Raw genomic sequence first — 16,670 nt, 5'->3', positions numbered from 1 at the left:
TAAAGACTTAAATGCTAAGACCTAAAACCATAAGAACCATAGAAGAAAACCTAGGCAAGACCATTTAGGACATAGGCATGGGCAAAGACTTCATGACTAAAACACCAAAAGCAATGGCAACAAAAGCCAAAATTGACAAATGGGATATAATTAAACTAAAGAGCTTCTGCACAGCAAAATAAACTATCATCAGAGTGAACAGGCAACCTACAGAATGGGAGAAAACTTTTGCAATCTATCTATCTGACAAAGGACAAGTATCCAGAATCTACAAAGAACTTAAACAAATTTACAAGAAAAAAACAACCCCATCAAAAAGTGGGCGAAGGATATAAACAGACACTTCTCAAAACAAGACATTTATGTGGCCAACAAACATATGAAAAAAAAGCTCATCATCACTGATCATTAGAGAAATGAAAATCAAAACCAGAATGAGATACCATTTAACACCAGTTAGAGTGGTGGTCATTAAAAAGTCAGGAAACAACAGATGCTGGAGAGGATGTGGAGAAATAGGAACACTTTTACACTGTTGGTGGGAGTGTAAATTAGTTCAACCATTGTGGAATACAGTGTGGCAATCCCCCAAGGATCTAGAACCGGAAATACCATTTGACTCAGCAATCTCATTACTGGGTATATACCCGAAGGATTATAAATCATTCTACTGTAAAGACACATGGACACGTATGTTTATTTCAGCAGTATTCAGAATAGCAAAGATTTGGAACCAACCCAAATGCCCATCAAGATAGACTGGATACAGAAAATATGGCACATATACATCATGGAATACTATGCAGCCATAAAAAAGGATGAGTTCACGTCCTTTGTAGGGACATGGATGAAGCTGGAAACCATCATTCTCAGCAAACTAACACAGGAACAGAAAGTCAAACACCGCATGTTCTCATGCATAAGTAGGAGTTGAACAATGAGAACATATCGACACAGGGAGGGAAACATCACACACTGGTGCCTGTCATGGTTAGGGGGCTAGGGGAGGATAGCATTAGGAGATACCTAATGTAGATGACGGGCAGCAAACCACCATGGCACGTGTATACCTGTGTAACAAACCTGCATGTTCCGCCCATGTGTCCTAGAACTTCACACTGAACTTTACAGCCCTGGAAGTTGGGTATTTTCCTTCATTCTCCCACTCCTCCTTCTCCTCCGGATGTGGGCCTCCCTCTGTTAATGGCCCAAGATCATAATCAAAAACTAAATCTTACCTCTTCCTGAAGCACCTCATAAACAACGAACAGTCAGGTCCCAGAGATGCCACCATAGTTAATACCCTCCAACAACACCAACACAGTCTCACCTAGGTTCCCTAACTCATTCTATTCCACCCTCCAATCTATCTAGGCAGCACGTTTAGCCAATGAGCTCATCATCCTTGAACTGTCCTGACCAGGGTAAGAGTCAGTTAGACATCAATGTCAGTTAGTTAAATCAGTTAGTCAAGATGTCAGTTAGATATAAGTAAGTTATGTTTAACAAATGAAAGCTAATCTGCCTAAAGGAACATTCTATGTGTACTTGAGTGAACTATAGCACAACTTCCAGCATACCTGGTGCTTCAGTCTCCTGGCTGAAGCTATGCCTGGCTACTTCATTAATATAGGCCCTATACTTGTAAGGACCACACCTTTCTTCATGCTGTCAATTTTGTCTGTAAGCAGCTTCCTCAACATAGCCCATAGAGCTCTGCAAAGACATAACACACTGCCTTAGAATATTCACTTTATGGTAATTTGTGTTAAGTGCCATTATACCCTCTAGCGGAATAATTGAGTATAAAAATAAGATTATTTCAGACATTGGTAAAGTCATGAGAAGAAAATAACACAGGGAAGAATGATATAGAGTTACAGAGGGTGTGGGAGGGACCAGTTGAGGGAATTTAATTCAAGAAAAAAGGTCAGAGAGGGCCTCTCTGACAAATAAAAATCAGGAGATAGAAGCAATAGCTAAGAGAAGATCTCTGGGAGGAACTTTCAGGGAAGAGTGAAGAGCAAATGAAAGACTTGGGGACAGAGGCTTTCTTATGCATAAGTGGTTATGCTCACAGGGGAGCATAGCAAGAGGCCCTAGTGCTGTGACCTGAAGCAGCACTATGGTTGAGAAGGTTCATTCACATAGACATTACTGTACCAGGCAAGGCTACTGCATTCTTTGTCCCTAATCCAGGCAGGGGACAGTCTATATTAACTCTATCTTTAAAATAAGACTCTGTTTCCCTGATGACTGATTCACAGTCTTCATTCAACCCCCTACACTGCTGTCCCAGTGATATTTTTCAATCACAAATCAACATCATTCAGCATTGTACCACAAACATACTTACAAAATTTTAATCCCATTAACCACAGAATATACTCAAATCTCTGATGAACATTTGACTTTTTCCAGAAAATAGAACAGCATTATCCTACTTGCTAGCTCCCGACATATCCCTCACACATTCTATTATTTGGCTATTGGATCTTCTCAGAAAGATCCTGTACCTGGAAAAAACTTCTTCCCATATTTCACGAGTTCTTCAGTCCATGCTGAAATCCTTTCCCCTGGATGAGGCATTCAGAGATACCATGAAGTTGAACTTTACATTATTACAGACTTATTTTTCTTTTTTTATGAGCAGGTAAAACTTTTAGTCTTTATAAGTAACAGTAAATGAATAATATTACTCAGGAATACTCCCTTGGAAGGAGTTCAAAAACATAACATCTTAAAATTTTAATTTAGAGCTTATATTATAAACATTATCAGGTCTTGGCTAGGCCTATAAAAACATTTGAATGAATGGTTTTACAAGGTGAATTTTTTTAAAAAAATTGTAAGAGTGACCATAATAAAAGTAAGAAATTTCACTTACCTTTTTTCATCTTAAATACTTGTCATTTATTCTTCCTGTCTAACTGTAACTTTGTATCCTTTGACCCATATCTCCCATTTACCCTATCCCCACCCTCTGAGAACCACCATTCAACTCTCTGCTTCTATGAGTTCAATTATTTTAGCTTGCACATATAAGTGAGAGCATGCAGTATTTGTCTTTCTTTGCCCAGCTTATTTCACTTAGCATAATGTCCTCCAGGTTCATCTATGTTGTTGCAAATGGCAGAATTTCATTCTTTTTTAAGGCTAAATATCAAAAATCATTTTTTCTGAAGCACTGATCTGACTCTTACTTCATTCCTAGGCCCAAACCTATTTGCTTCCTCTAAAGTACCTACAAGATCAGCCTGGAATCCCCTGAGCTTAGCGTATTAGGACCAACAGGTTCTAGCTCCCATCCACTTTTCAAAAGCAATACCTTTCCTAAAACACTTCATGATCCATCCATTGTGGACTATTTGTTGTGTCCCTAAAATAAGCCCTATACATTCTGAGATTAGCTCCTTCAACCTGATTTGTCCCCCATTATTATATCATTCAAAGCTGTGCTCACATCTTATCACTGACATGAGAAATTTGTGACTTCCCTAAGCTGAAATTTTTATCATTCCCTTTTCTGTCACTGAAGGCAATATCTCTCATAAGGTTCTCATCATTAGCATTATTATATGACAGTCGGCTATATGTATATGGATTTTAAGACACCACACAGCAGGGACTGCATTATTTTCTCAACTGGGCACCCTACAGACACATACAAATACTACAAGGTACAAACTGGAAATTCAAAGCACATCTACTTTTACTTTACAGAGAGAAAACTGGAAATCAGAGATGTTAAAGAATTTGTTCAAGGATACACAATCGTTTAGTGGTAGAAAGTAGACCAGGATCCAGGCCACCAGGCTTCCAGGCCAGCAATCTTTCCTTTTTGTGTGTGCACTGTTCATTATACTAGAGACATGGGACTCAAACAATATGAGTGCAAAGACAGTGAGAAAGGAAAAAACGACCTTTCGACTCATCTGTTTCCTTGGGACCTTGGTCTCACATGCAAATAAGGGGAGACAAGGAGAAGGCACACCCCTCCCACTGCCTCTGGCAGCCAATTCAGCGCCTTTCTTTTAATCCATTATTGTAGCCTTTGTGAATCAATTTCCAGGCCACCAGTCCCCCCTCCCCCCAACTCATCCAGTCTTTCCCTGGTTTTCTCAATGATTTTTCCATAAAGGAAACAAACAGAAGGACAAATTTTAAAGGAAATTCCCATGTACTAAAGGATATACTAAATTTATCTTTGATAAATGTTCAAAACTTTTCAGGAAATAGAACATCACCACTGGTACTCCACTAACACATCCAAAATTCTAACATTTCTGACATGTGGCTAATGGCTCTTCTTTAACCAGAGTCTGTGCTAGAAAGACCTCACCCCAGTCTTTCAGTATAAGCTCAAATCTTATACATTTCACGCAATTAATATCTCTTGTATCAATTAAACTTCCAACTAACTTGGTTCCCCACTATCTATTTGCCTTAAATCTGTAGAAAATAATTCCCAGGATTTACATACCATTTCCTTCACTCTTGAAGCATTACAAAATCCATATATTTTCTTTAACTTGCAGAATTTTTGTGTTCCTATGACCTTTGCATCAGCCAAATCACACTGCCAAGAACACAATCTCTCACCTCTGCTTGCCCGTGCAATGACTATTCATACTTTAGGTTTCAGATTGGATGTTACTTCCTTCCAGAAGCCGATATGGAAACACAAGTCCAGATGAGGTGGCCCTCTTATGAGTTTCCAGTAAACCCAGTGCAAACATTCCATTTTTATTGTACATCAGACCATATTGTGTTGTACTTTCCAAATTCCTGTGGTGTCAAGATTTTTAGTATCTAGCATAGTGGTTGGATGGAGTAGGTTGGCTCTTATACAGTAAATGAATAAATGCAAAAACCAATAAATGCGAGGGATATAGGTATGTCTGTAGACCACAATATACCTCCACACGCTCTTCACTTCTATCTCTTCCAATTATTGGCAGATTCACCCAGATCAAACCCTTCCCATATCCATGACCTCACATTTCATCTGCATAAGGTCCATAATACATGAGACTATCTTCTCCACCTTGTTTTTACAGTGCATTGTCTGAGACTTCTCTGTCAGCAGCATGGCATCTCTTTATTGTCCATATTCCACATAACTTACAACATACAATATTCAAGGACCTGGGGGCATGACATAAGGATGGGTGTGGGGGAGAGGGTGCTGATCTAGGAAACAGTGGTGGACCACTGAGGCTTGAACACTAATAAGGCAGCAAGCCTCAGCAGAACTTCTAGATCATGTATTATCCTTGGGACCTTGTTTTATGAACTCTAGCTTACCTCAATAGTGTGTTGTGGTTTCAGTATAGAAGTTTGAAGAAGGTGGAGAAATTTGAAAACAGTTCTTATGGGAAATGGATAAGAGAACTCATCAGAAAAATGGAGAAGGATGAATACGCTAGGCTGGAGGCCTTACCTTTCCCACAGTGGGGAAAATGACAAAAGCTAAAAAGAGATGTCCAGTGAGTTTTCCCAGGTCACACACACCTTAGTGGTCTGATCAGGAGTAGAATCAGGAGTAGAACCATGATGCTGTAACTGGAGTATTGGTTCATTTCATGTTGCTTCTTCACAGGAAAAAGTACCCAGTTGACTGTGGGCCAAGGTGTGGGTTATGAAGGTGAAAGGACTACATAATTAAAGTCTTATTAGAGAATATGGATAACTTGTTGAAAAAGACCAGTAAGACAAGAATGTTTTGAGTTTAAAAGATCCCCAACTTGTCTTTACTTACTTTCTTATGTACATTTGGAAAACCAAAAGCCACCAACCGCAGCTTAATATATGTGGACTAGGATATTTAGAGTGAAAAAATAATAATAACACATCTTGACTATTTCCACCTCACTCTACTAGCTAGGCCTTAATGTATACACCAATCATACTTGTGGTGCAAAACAGGAGAAGAAAAATATCTCCTGGGATCATGAATTGCAGCACAGCAATTGACCAAGTCTCTGCATGTTTACAAGTAAAGGAAAATGCACAAAGGTCTCTTTTGTTTGATGGTGTTTCTGATTATCATAAAGAAGGATCAATGAAACCATCAGAAAAACATCAGCTTTTGGACGCGTTACAGAGTTCTCATGCTTCATAGTCCCTGGATTCTAGCTCGAATTCTAATCAATGGTGGTATGAGGAGGCCAAATTCGAACCATAAGATACCAGTACAAGATGCCTGAAATGCCAGGCAAAGTACTGTGTTGGAGAAATGTACAAGGAAAAGCAGGTACCTGTCTCGGAAGAGCAATCATCCTAGGCTGAGAAACCAATCATTTATGGATAAATACAGAAAACAATAATACGGGGGAAAACCCAGATTGACTTTGGTTCAGTGGACTCAACTGTGGGAAAGTCCTCCTTTCTTTAGTCTTATTTTACAAGAATTTGTAGATATTTTAAATATTTGCATATAAAGGAAATTTGAATGTGAAAAATAAGGAAATTTGAAAAATACCCAATTCCAGAATGAAACACATGATGAAGTGACCTTTGTTTGAAATATTCAGTGGTGTCTTGATGCCAGCATACTCCTCTAATGAATCTGAAGTCCACTTCTCATTGAGTATGGTAAGCACCTTCTTTGCTCACATGGTCTTTGGCTTTCTCAATTTGAAGACCCACCCCACCTTATTGTGAACCGCAGAGACAGTATGGCCTAACTATAGAAATCCTGGCCAGAAGTCCTAAAGGAGGTTTTTGGAATATGCCTCAAGGTGTAGCAGGAGAGAGAGTGGCCCTTGAAAACAAATCTTGGGGCAAAAGCAAGGTGGGTTTCTTCCCACTTTCACCTCTTCTGCTCACCTTCATCCCCTCCACTCCAGTTTCTACTACTCTAGGAAACATATTACACTGGTCAGTCACTGAGGCTGAATACTAGCCATCATACCCACCCCACTTTTATCCAGTTCTACACTTTTGACCTCTGGAAGGCCACACCACTCAATCAACTCTTTACTCACATGTCCCATATCCTGGTGTGAGCCCTGATTGTATCTCACCTGAACTGCTAGGAGAGCCTCCCAAATGACATGCACATCAGCAGTCTCTCTCCCCTTAATTCATCAGCAAGGTTTTATCATTCCCAGAGTAATCTGTCTAGTGTGCAATGTAAACTCTATTTCATTCCATTGTCCCAACTATCATTCATTCACTTGTAACACATATATCATGTATATACATATATATGTATAGTATATATACATATATATATACATGTATAGTATATATATATGTGTACATATATATGTATATATATGTGTGTGTATATATATATATAGTGTCTACTATGAGCCAGGCACTCTTCTGAGCATTTGAGAAAACAAATACTTGTTTAACTTCTCCTCCAACATGAACCTTCAGGTTCAACCCTAGGGAAAATTTCTGCAGAGAAAACCCCTCGATTAAACAGACAGGGACATCAAGAGAGGGAGAGGGAGTGGGTCTGAATCCTGCTTGCTTTCTAGCCCAGAAGACATCTCGATAGCATATGTTTAACCTACAACTGACTCTTGAAGCTCTAGCATCCATCTTCAATAGTATCTACAAAAAGTGTATCAAAAGTTTACCTAGTCACCTACCATTTCTCTGTACAGAAACATTACTAACTACCATACACTGTTCTAAGACATTTATATATGTTAACTCATTTAATCATAACAAATTACCATTTTATCCCCATGGTATGGATGATTCTAAATCATATAAATATCATAGCTGCTAAGTAGTGATGCTTGGATTCAAACCCAGGAAGTCTAGCTCCAAAGCTTGTTTCCCCAGTGATCCAAGAATCAAACTCAAGCCTCTAACATGAAGTTATCTTCCCTTATATTCAAATTATGCTCACTTCTCACCTCATCCTAAAGTCTCCACAGATGTCATGGGTTAGAATTAACTCCTCTCTCACTGAATGAGCTCTTTTCTTCATCTTCTCCCTTTTCCTTACTCTCCTTTATTGTGAACTCATGATATCTCTGTATCCTCCCACAGAAACACTGGGAACTAGAAAAGATGTGTTCATGGGTTTCAAAGTATTTCAAATGGATTTCAGGTATCTCAGAGCTCATCTGGCTCTACCCCCTTAATAAAGGTGAGAAACCAGACATCAGACATATTAAGCAATATTCCCCATGCCAGTAAGATACTTAATGATAAACTTCAACTCCTTTCTAGAAGGAGCTTTTCACAACTCCTGTTCTAGAATTCTTTCTAGTCTACATGCTGGTTCTGGATTACCCCCCAATGAATACAACAATGTACCTACAGTCAACAATACTGTATCGTACACTTAAAAATGTATGACAAGTATAGGTCACATGTAAAAATAACATAAAATTAATAAAGTAAAAAAATGTCCATTAGTGATGGGGTTACCAGATTGAGAGGACTTAGATTCAGGAAAGATGGAGAAGAAAGAAGGAAATAGTGAAAACAGGAAAAAATAAAAAAGGAAGTGGGGAGGGCAATCCCACTTGCTACTCACCTGTGTCCTAGAACTGTTACCTCTTAGGAAATTTTCAGGCAGGGACAGAAGCCATCAGTCGTTTGAGTAACAAGATGATAAAATCTGTGCATGAACGCATTCAATCTGCAAGAAATATATTGACACAATTGTAACTAGTCATTATTTACTTTAACTGTTCCATGCCAAAATAATTAGAGATTGAAAGCAGAACAAAAGTCAGAGTAGACCTACCCCATTATACTCTTTTCATTTACACTTTCAATTTAATTCCCATGATGTGTAGCTCATGACTGCCTGCCATTCCTGGCTCCTTGAGGCTAGTGCCAAAAGATAGGCCAGTCTCCCTTGAAAGGGTATAATGGAGGACCGCGCACTGAATTGACACACTCAGTGTGTGTTTAAGGTTGGGACTAAAGACTTTTGGTTGAGAATTATGGCTATCCCCTGGAAAAGTAAGGGCAGCCCTGAGGACTAAGACATCCAGGCTTCTACATGATAGGGGTGGTGCTTTGCACAACTGGGACTGGATCTTGACTTGGCATCTTCTTGTGCTTTCACATAATAACAAGGCTTCAACTGGAAGGCAGCTATCCTGGTCTTGAAGGATAGGCAAAGGATGACAAAGAGGGGCAGTTCATAAATTCAGTAGTTCCTGCCATAGACCACCTGTGAAAAGTAACCCTCAAAACTCATTAAGGTGTTATTCTTAGTCCATGGCATTGTAGATATGGCAAAGCTGAAGGCAGTTTCTTGAAAGAAGATACTATTTTTATACCTGACATTTATATGAATTAGCCTCACAAGGCAAAAAAAAGACACCAGGTCCACCCTCCACAGCCTCTCCTAATAAGCAGACTTTACCAGTGTATTTCTGGTGAGAGTGTACCTGGTCATCTATATCAATTTTGACAAAGAAGGAAAAACTGTCTCAGCAATGTGATCTTTGCAATTGGTCTTTTTTAAGCCCTCGTCAAGAAATCTTGTCTAGCAGATTGTGATGCTGTCATATAGACACTAGGGGCACTGTTGCCTAAGAAATACAGGTCCTGGCAGACCAGCCCTAGGGAAAATTTCTGCAAAGAAAACTCTTTCTGCAGAAAGAAATGTAGTGGTCATTTCAAACAGAAATTACAGAAATGGGAGGGTATTTCTTCTATCTTTTTGTACTATGTTCCTCTCTCTGTCCTCTCATTTTCTCAGAATTAGAAATCCTCCTTTCTCAACATACACATGCATACACATACACACACACACAAACACACACACACACACACTTCAGTCAAATCCTGGAAAACCTATCTTCACTGGCACATCTAAATGCTAATCCCTTTTATCTACTTGCTCTCAGTGCTCGCTAGTTCTTTTTTACCCTGTTTTGATCTCTCTGGCCCCTGAATCTAGATTTCTTCTTCTCAGTGCTTCCAAATGTCTCTATCTAAAACTCAAATTTAATCTCTTAGCATTTCCCTGCATAGAAACCTCGAATAATACAGGATGCTCCATCTCATACATCAAGGGCTGGCAAAATATTTCTGCAAAGGGCCAAATAGTAGTTATCTTAGCCTCTGTGGGCCATATGGTCTCTGCTGCAACAACTCAATTCTGCAGTCATCACACAAAAGCAGCCACAGACAATACATAAGTGAATGGATGGCTGTATTCCAATAAATTTTTATTTACAAAAACTGGTAATAGGCTAGCTTTGACCAGCTGCCTGTAGTTTCCTTGACTTAGTATTATCAAGCATAGCCTCCCTTCAGCGAAACTTGCTCCCTATTCCTGGTTTTTGATATTTGTCTAGCATGAAGACAAGACATCCTCATTCCACATACCCATGAACTAATTCATATAGAAAGCCTGCTCTGTTTATTCCAGCAGTCCATCAGCCCCACTCACTTTCTGACTCTGAAATATGCAAGCATAGAGTTCCATATTAGGATAAACTAGTAGGAATACTCACCAACCACCACATAAAATACTTACAATAGAGGCAAAGATATGAGGACTACTAAGAGATTTCCTACCAAGTCACTGTGAGGGTAGTGTTAATGAGACAGGAGTATTTAATCATAGGCAAAATAACAATAATAGTAGGTAACACAGAAAGAAGAAATGATTGAAGGGAAGTAGTAAAGGCAGAGAAAGCTACTAGGAGTTTTTCTCTTTCTACTCACCTTCTTTCAAGGATCTTTGGCCTCTTATGAGGTAGCAAAGCATAATATTGAAGAGCCTTGGCCACGGAGTCAGGCCACCTAAGTTCTCAATATTGGCTCAATCACTTACTTTCTATATGAATTGTAGGCAAGTCTGTGTCTTAATTACTACATCTCCAAAAAGGGAATGATAATGGTATAACCTCTGAGAGTTTTTAACATGATTAAACAAATGGTGCACAGAAAGCAGTTAAAGCAGGGCCTGAGTCAAGATGGCCAAATAGGAACAGCTACCAACATGAGAAACACACAAAACAAATGATTTCTGCATTTCCAACTGAGGTACCAGGATCATCTCACTGGGGATTGTCAGAAAGTGGGTGCAGGACAATCGGTGTAGCACAGTGAGCGTGAGCCGAAGCAGGGAGAGGCATCGCTTCACCTGGGAAGTGCAAGGGGTCAGGGAATTCTCTTTCCTAGCCAAGGAAAGGGGTGACAGACGGCACCTGGAAAATCGGGTCACTCCCACCCAAATACTGCGCTTTTCTCACAGTCTTGCCAAATGGCACATCAGGAGATTATATCCCGTGCCTGGCTCGGAGGGTCCCACGCCCACGGAGCCTCAATTATTGCTGGCACAGCAGTCTGAGATCAAACTGCAAGGCCGCAGCGAGGCTGGGGGAGGGGCGCCCACCATTGCCAAGGCTTGAGTAGGTAAACAAAGTGGCCAGGAAGCTCGAACTGGGTGGAGCCCACCCCAGGTCAAGGAGGCCTGCCTGCCTCTGTAGACTCCACCTCTGGGGGCAGGGCATAGCCAAACAAAAGGCAGCACAAGCCTCTGCAGACTTAAATGTCCCTGTCTGACAGCTTTGAAGACAGTAATCGTTCTCCCAGCACGCAGCTGGAGATCTGAGAATGGACAGACTGCCTCCCCAAGTGGGTCCCTGACCCCCGAGTAGCCTAACTGGGAGCCACCAACCAGTAGGGGCAGACTGACACCTAACAAGGCCAGGTACTCCTCTGAGACAAAACATCCAGACGAAGGATCAGGCAGCAACCTTTGCTGTTCACCAATATCAGCTGTTCTGCAGGCTCTGCTGAGGATACCCAGGCAAACAGGGTCTGAAATGGACTTCCGGCAAACTCCAACAAACCTGCAGCTGAAGGTCCTCACTGTTAGAAGAAAAACTAACAAACAGGACATCCCCACCAAAACCCCATCTGTACGTCACCATCATCAAAGACCAAAGGTAGATAAAACCACAATGATGGGGAAAAAACAGCAGAAAAACTGAAAATTCTAAAAATCAGAGTGCCTCTCCTCCTCCAAAGGAACGCAGCTCCGAACCAGCAATGGAACAAAGCTGGATGGAGAATGACTTTGACGAGCTGAGAGAAGAAGGCTTCAGATGATCAAACCACTCTGAGCTAAAGGAGGAAGTTGAATCCATGACAAAGAAGTTAAAAACCTTGAAAAAAGATTAGACGAATGTCTAACTAGAATAACCAATGCAGAGAAGCCCTTAAAGAACCTGATGGAGCTGAAAACCACGGCACAAGAACTACATGATGAATGCACAAGCCTCAGTAACCGATGTGATCAACTGGAAGAAAGGGTATCAGTGAAGGAAGATCAAATGAATGAAATGAAGTGAGAAGAGAAGTTTAGAGAAAAAAGAATAAAAAGAAATGAACAAAGCCTCCAAGAAATATGGGACTATGTGAAAAGACCAAATCTACGTCTGATTGGTGTACCTGAAAGTGACGGGGAGAATGGAAACAAGTTGGAAAACACTCTGCAGGATATTATCCAGGAGAACTTCCCCAATCTAGCAAGGCAGGCCAACATTCAAATTCAGGAAATACAGAGAATGTCACAAAGATACTCCTCTAGAAGAGCAACTCCAAGACACATAATGGTCAGATTCACCAAAGTTGAAATGAGGAAAAAATGTTAACGGCAGCCAGAGAGAAAGGTCGGGTTACCCACAAAGAGAAGCCTACCAGACTAACAGCGGATCTCCTGGCAGAAACTCTACAAGCCAGAAGAGAGTGGGGGCCAATATTTAACATTCTTAAAGAAAAGAATTTTCAACCCAGAATTTCATATCCAGCCAAACAAAGCTTCATAAGTGAAGGAGAAATAAAATCCTTTACAGACAAGCAAATGCTGAGAGATTTTGTCACCACCAGGCCTCCCCTGCAAGAGGTCCTGAGGGAAGCACTAAACATGGAAAGGAACAACTGGTACCAGCCACTGCAAAAGCATGCCAAATTGTAAAAACCATCGAGGCTAGGAAGAAACTGCATCAACTAACGACAAAACAACCAGCTATCATCATAATAACAGGATCAAATTCACACATAGCAATATTAACCTTAAATGTAAATGGGCTAAATGCTCCAATTAAAAGACACAGACTGGCAAATTGGATAAAGAGTCAAGACCCATCAGTGTGCTGTATTCAGGAAACCCATCTCATGTGCAGAGACACACATAGGCTCAAAATAAAGGGATGGAGGAAGATCTACCAAGCAAATGAAAACAAAAAAATGCAGGGGTTGCAATCTTAGTCTCTGATAAAACAGACTTTAAACCAACAAAGATCAAAAGAGACAAAGAAGGCCATTACATAATGGTAAAGGGATCAGTTCAACAAGAAGAGCTAACTATCCTAACTATATATGCACCCAATAAAGGAGCACCCAGATTCATAAGGCAAGTCCTTAGAGACCTACAAAGAGACTTAGACTCCCACACAATAATAATGGGAGACTTTAACACCACACTGTCAACATTAGACAGATCAATGAGACACAAAGTCAACAAGGATATCCACGAATTGAACTCAGCTCTGCACCAAGAAGACCTAATAGACACCTACAGAACTCTCCACCCCAAATCAACAGAATATACATTGTTCTCAGCACCACACCACAACTATTCCAAAACTGACCACATAGTTGGAAGTAAAGCACTCCTCAGCAAATGTGAAAGAACAGAAATGATAACAAACGGTCTCACAGACCATAGTGCAATCAAACTAGAACTCAAGATTAAGAAACTCACTCAAAACTGCTCAACTATATGGAAATTGAACAACCTGCTCCTGAATGACTACTGGGTACATAACGAAATGAAGGCAGAAATAAATAAGTTCTTTGAAACCAACGAGAACAAAGACATAACATACCAGAATCTCTGGGACCCATTTAAACCAGTTTGTAGAGGGAAATTTATAGCACTAAATGCCCACAAGAGAAAGGAGGAAAGATCTAAAATTGACACCCTAACATCACAATTAAAAGAACGAGAGAAGCAAGAGCAAACAGATTCAAAAGCTAGCAGAAGGCAAGAAATAACTAAGATCAGAGCACAACTGAAGGAAAAAGAGACACAAAAAACCCTTCAAAGATCAATGAATCCAGGAGCTGCTTTTTTCAAATGATCAACAAAATTGATAGACTGCTAGCAAGACTAATAAAGAAGAAAAGAAAGAAGAATCAAATGGACGCAATACAAAATGATAAAGGGGATATCACCACTGATCCCACAGAAATACAAACTACCATCAGAGAATACTACAAACACCTCTACGCAAATAAACTAGAAAATCTAGAAGAAATGGATAAATTCCTCGACACATACACTCTCCCAAGACTAAACCAGGAAGAAGTTGAATCTCCGAATAGACCAATAAGAGGCTCTGAAATTGAGGGATTACTTAATAGCTTACCAACCAAAAAAGCTCCAGGACCCGATGGATTCACAGTCAAATTCTACCAGAGGTACAAGGAGGAACTGGTACATTCCTTCAGAAACTATTTCAATCAACAGAAAAGGAGGGAATCCTCCCTAACTCATTTTATGAGGCCAGCATCATTCTGATACCAAAGCCGGGCAGAGACACACAAAAAAAAGAGAATTTTAGACCAATATCCTTGATGAACATTGATGCAAAAATCCTCAATAAAATACTGGCAAACTGAATCCAGCAGCACATCAAAAAGCTTATCCACCATGATCAAGTGGGCTTCATTCCTGGGATGCAAGGCTGGTTCAATATACGCAAATCAATAAAGGCAATCCAGCATATAAACAGAATGAATGACAAAAATCACGATTATCACAATAAATGGAGAAAAGGCCTTTGACAAAATTCAACAACCCTTCATGCTAAAAACTCTCAATAAATTAGATATTGATGGGATATATCTCAAAATAAGAGCTATCTATGACAAACCCACAGCCAATATCATACTGAATGGGCAAAAACTGGAAGCATTCCCTTTGAAAACTGGCACAAGACAGGGATGCCGTCTCTCACCACTCCTATTCAACATAGTGTTGGAAGTTCTGGCCAGGGCAATGAGGCAGGAGAAGGAAATAAAGGGTATTCAATTAGGAAAAGAGGAAGTCAAATTGTCCCTGTTTGCAGATGACATGATTGTACATCTAGAAAACCCCTTCGTCTCAGCCCAAAATCTCCTTAAGCTGATAGGCAACTTCAGCAACGTCTCAGGATACAAAAACAATGTGCAAAAATCACAAGCATTTTTATACACCAATAACAGACAAAGAGAGAGCCAAATCATGAGTGAACTGCTATTCACAATTGCTTCAAAGAGAATAAAATACCTAGGAATCCAACTTACAAGGGATGTGAAGGACCTCTTCAAGGAGAACTACACACCACAGCTCAATGAAATAAAAGAGGATACAAACAAATGGAAGAACATTCCATGCTCATGGGTAGGAAGAATCAATATCGTGAAAATGGCCATACTGCCCAAGGTAATTTACAGATTCAATGCCATCCCCATCAAGCTACCAATGACTTTTATCACAGAATTGGAAAAAACTACTTTAAAGTTCATATGGAACCAAAAAAGAGCCCGCATCACCAAGTCAATCCTAAGCCAAAAGAACAAAGCTGGAGGCATCACGCTACCTGACTTCAAACTATACTACAAGGCTACAGTAACCAAAACAGCATGGTACTGGTACCAAAACAGAGATATAGACCAACGGAACAGAAAAGAGCCCTTAAAAAATAATGCCACATATCTACAACTATCTGATCTTTGACGAACCTGATGAAAACAAGAAATGGGGAAAGGATTCCCTATTTAATAAATGATGCTGGGAAAACTGGCTAGCCATATGGAGAAAGCTGAAACTGGATCCCTTCCTTACAACTTACACAAAAATTAATTCAAGATGGATTAAAGACTTAAATGTTAGACCTAAAACCTTAAAAACCCTACAAGAAAACCTAGGCAATACCATTCAGTACATAGGCATGGGCAAGGACTTCATGTCTAAAACACCAAAAGCAATGGCAACAAAAGCCAAAATTGATAAATGGGATCTAATTAAACTAAAGAGCTTCTGCACAGCAAAAGAAACCACCATCAGAGTGAACAGGCCACCTGCAGAATCGGAGAAAATTTTTGAATTCTACACATCTGACAAAGGGCTAATGTCCAGAATCTACAATGAACTCAAACAAATTTACAAGCAAAAAACAAACAACCCCATCAAAAAGTGGGCAAAGGATATGAAGAGACACTTCTCAAAAGAAGACATTTATGCAGCCAAAAGACACATGAAGAAATGCTCATCATCACTGGCCATCAGAGAAATGCAAATCAAAACCACAATGAGATACCATCTCACACCAGTTAGAATGGTGATCATTAAAAAGTCAGGAAACAATAGGTGCTAGAGAGGATATGAAGAAGTAGTAACACTTTTACACTGTTGGTGGGACTGTAAACTTGGTTCAACCATTGTGGAAGTCAGTGTGGCGATTCATCGGGGATCTAGAACTAGAAATACCATTTGACCCAGCCATCCCATTACTGGGTATATACACAAAGGATTATAAAACATGCTGCTATAAAGACACATGCACATGTGTGTTTATTGTGGCACTATTCACAATAGTAAAGATTTGGAACCAACCCAAATGTCCAACAATGATAGGCTGGATTAAGAAAATGTGGCACATATACACCATGGA

At 40.0% G+C, this 16,670-nt stretch overlaps 1 long non-coding RNA gene across 1 annotated transcript in view; it reads right to left on the bottom strand.

Annotated features, from left to right (window-relative positions):
• The window catches only part of LOC134729782 (uncharacterized), a 142,239-nt gene that overhangs the window by 58,345 nt on the left and 67,224 nt on the right, over positions 1 to 16,670 (bottom strand). The window contains exon 3 of the long non-coding RNA XR_010111207.1: positions 8,510 to 8,614. This is a non-coding gene — a long non-coding RNA (uncharacterized LOC134729782). The remainder of the gene's footprint in view (positions 1 to 8,509; positions 8,615 to 16,670) is intronic.

The sequence above is a fragment of the Pan paniscus genome, chromosome X, assembly GCF_029289425.2.
Source record: "Pan paniscus chromosome X, NHGRI_mPanPan1-v2.0_pri, whole genome shotgun sequence".
Taxonomy (NCBI): Eukaryota; Metazoa; Chordata; class Mammalia; order Primates; family Hominidae; genus Pan; species Pan paniscus.
This window is presented reverse-complemented; position numbering and strand designations above follow the sequence as displayed.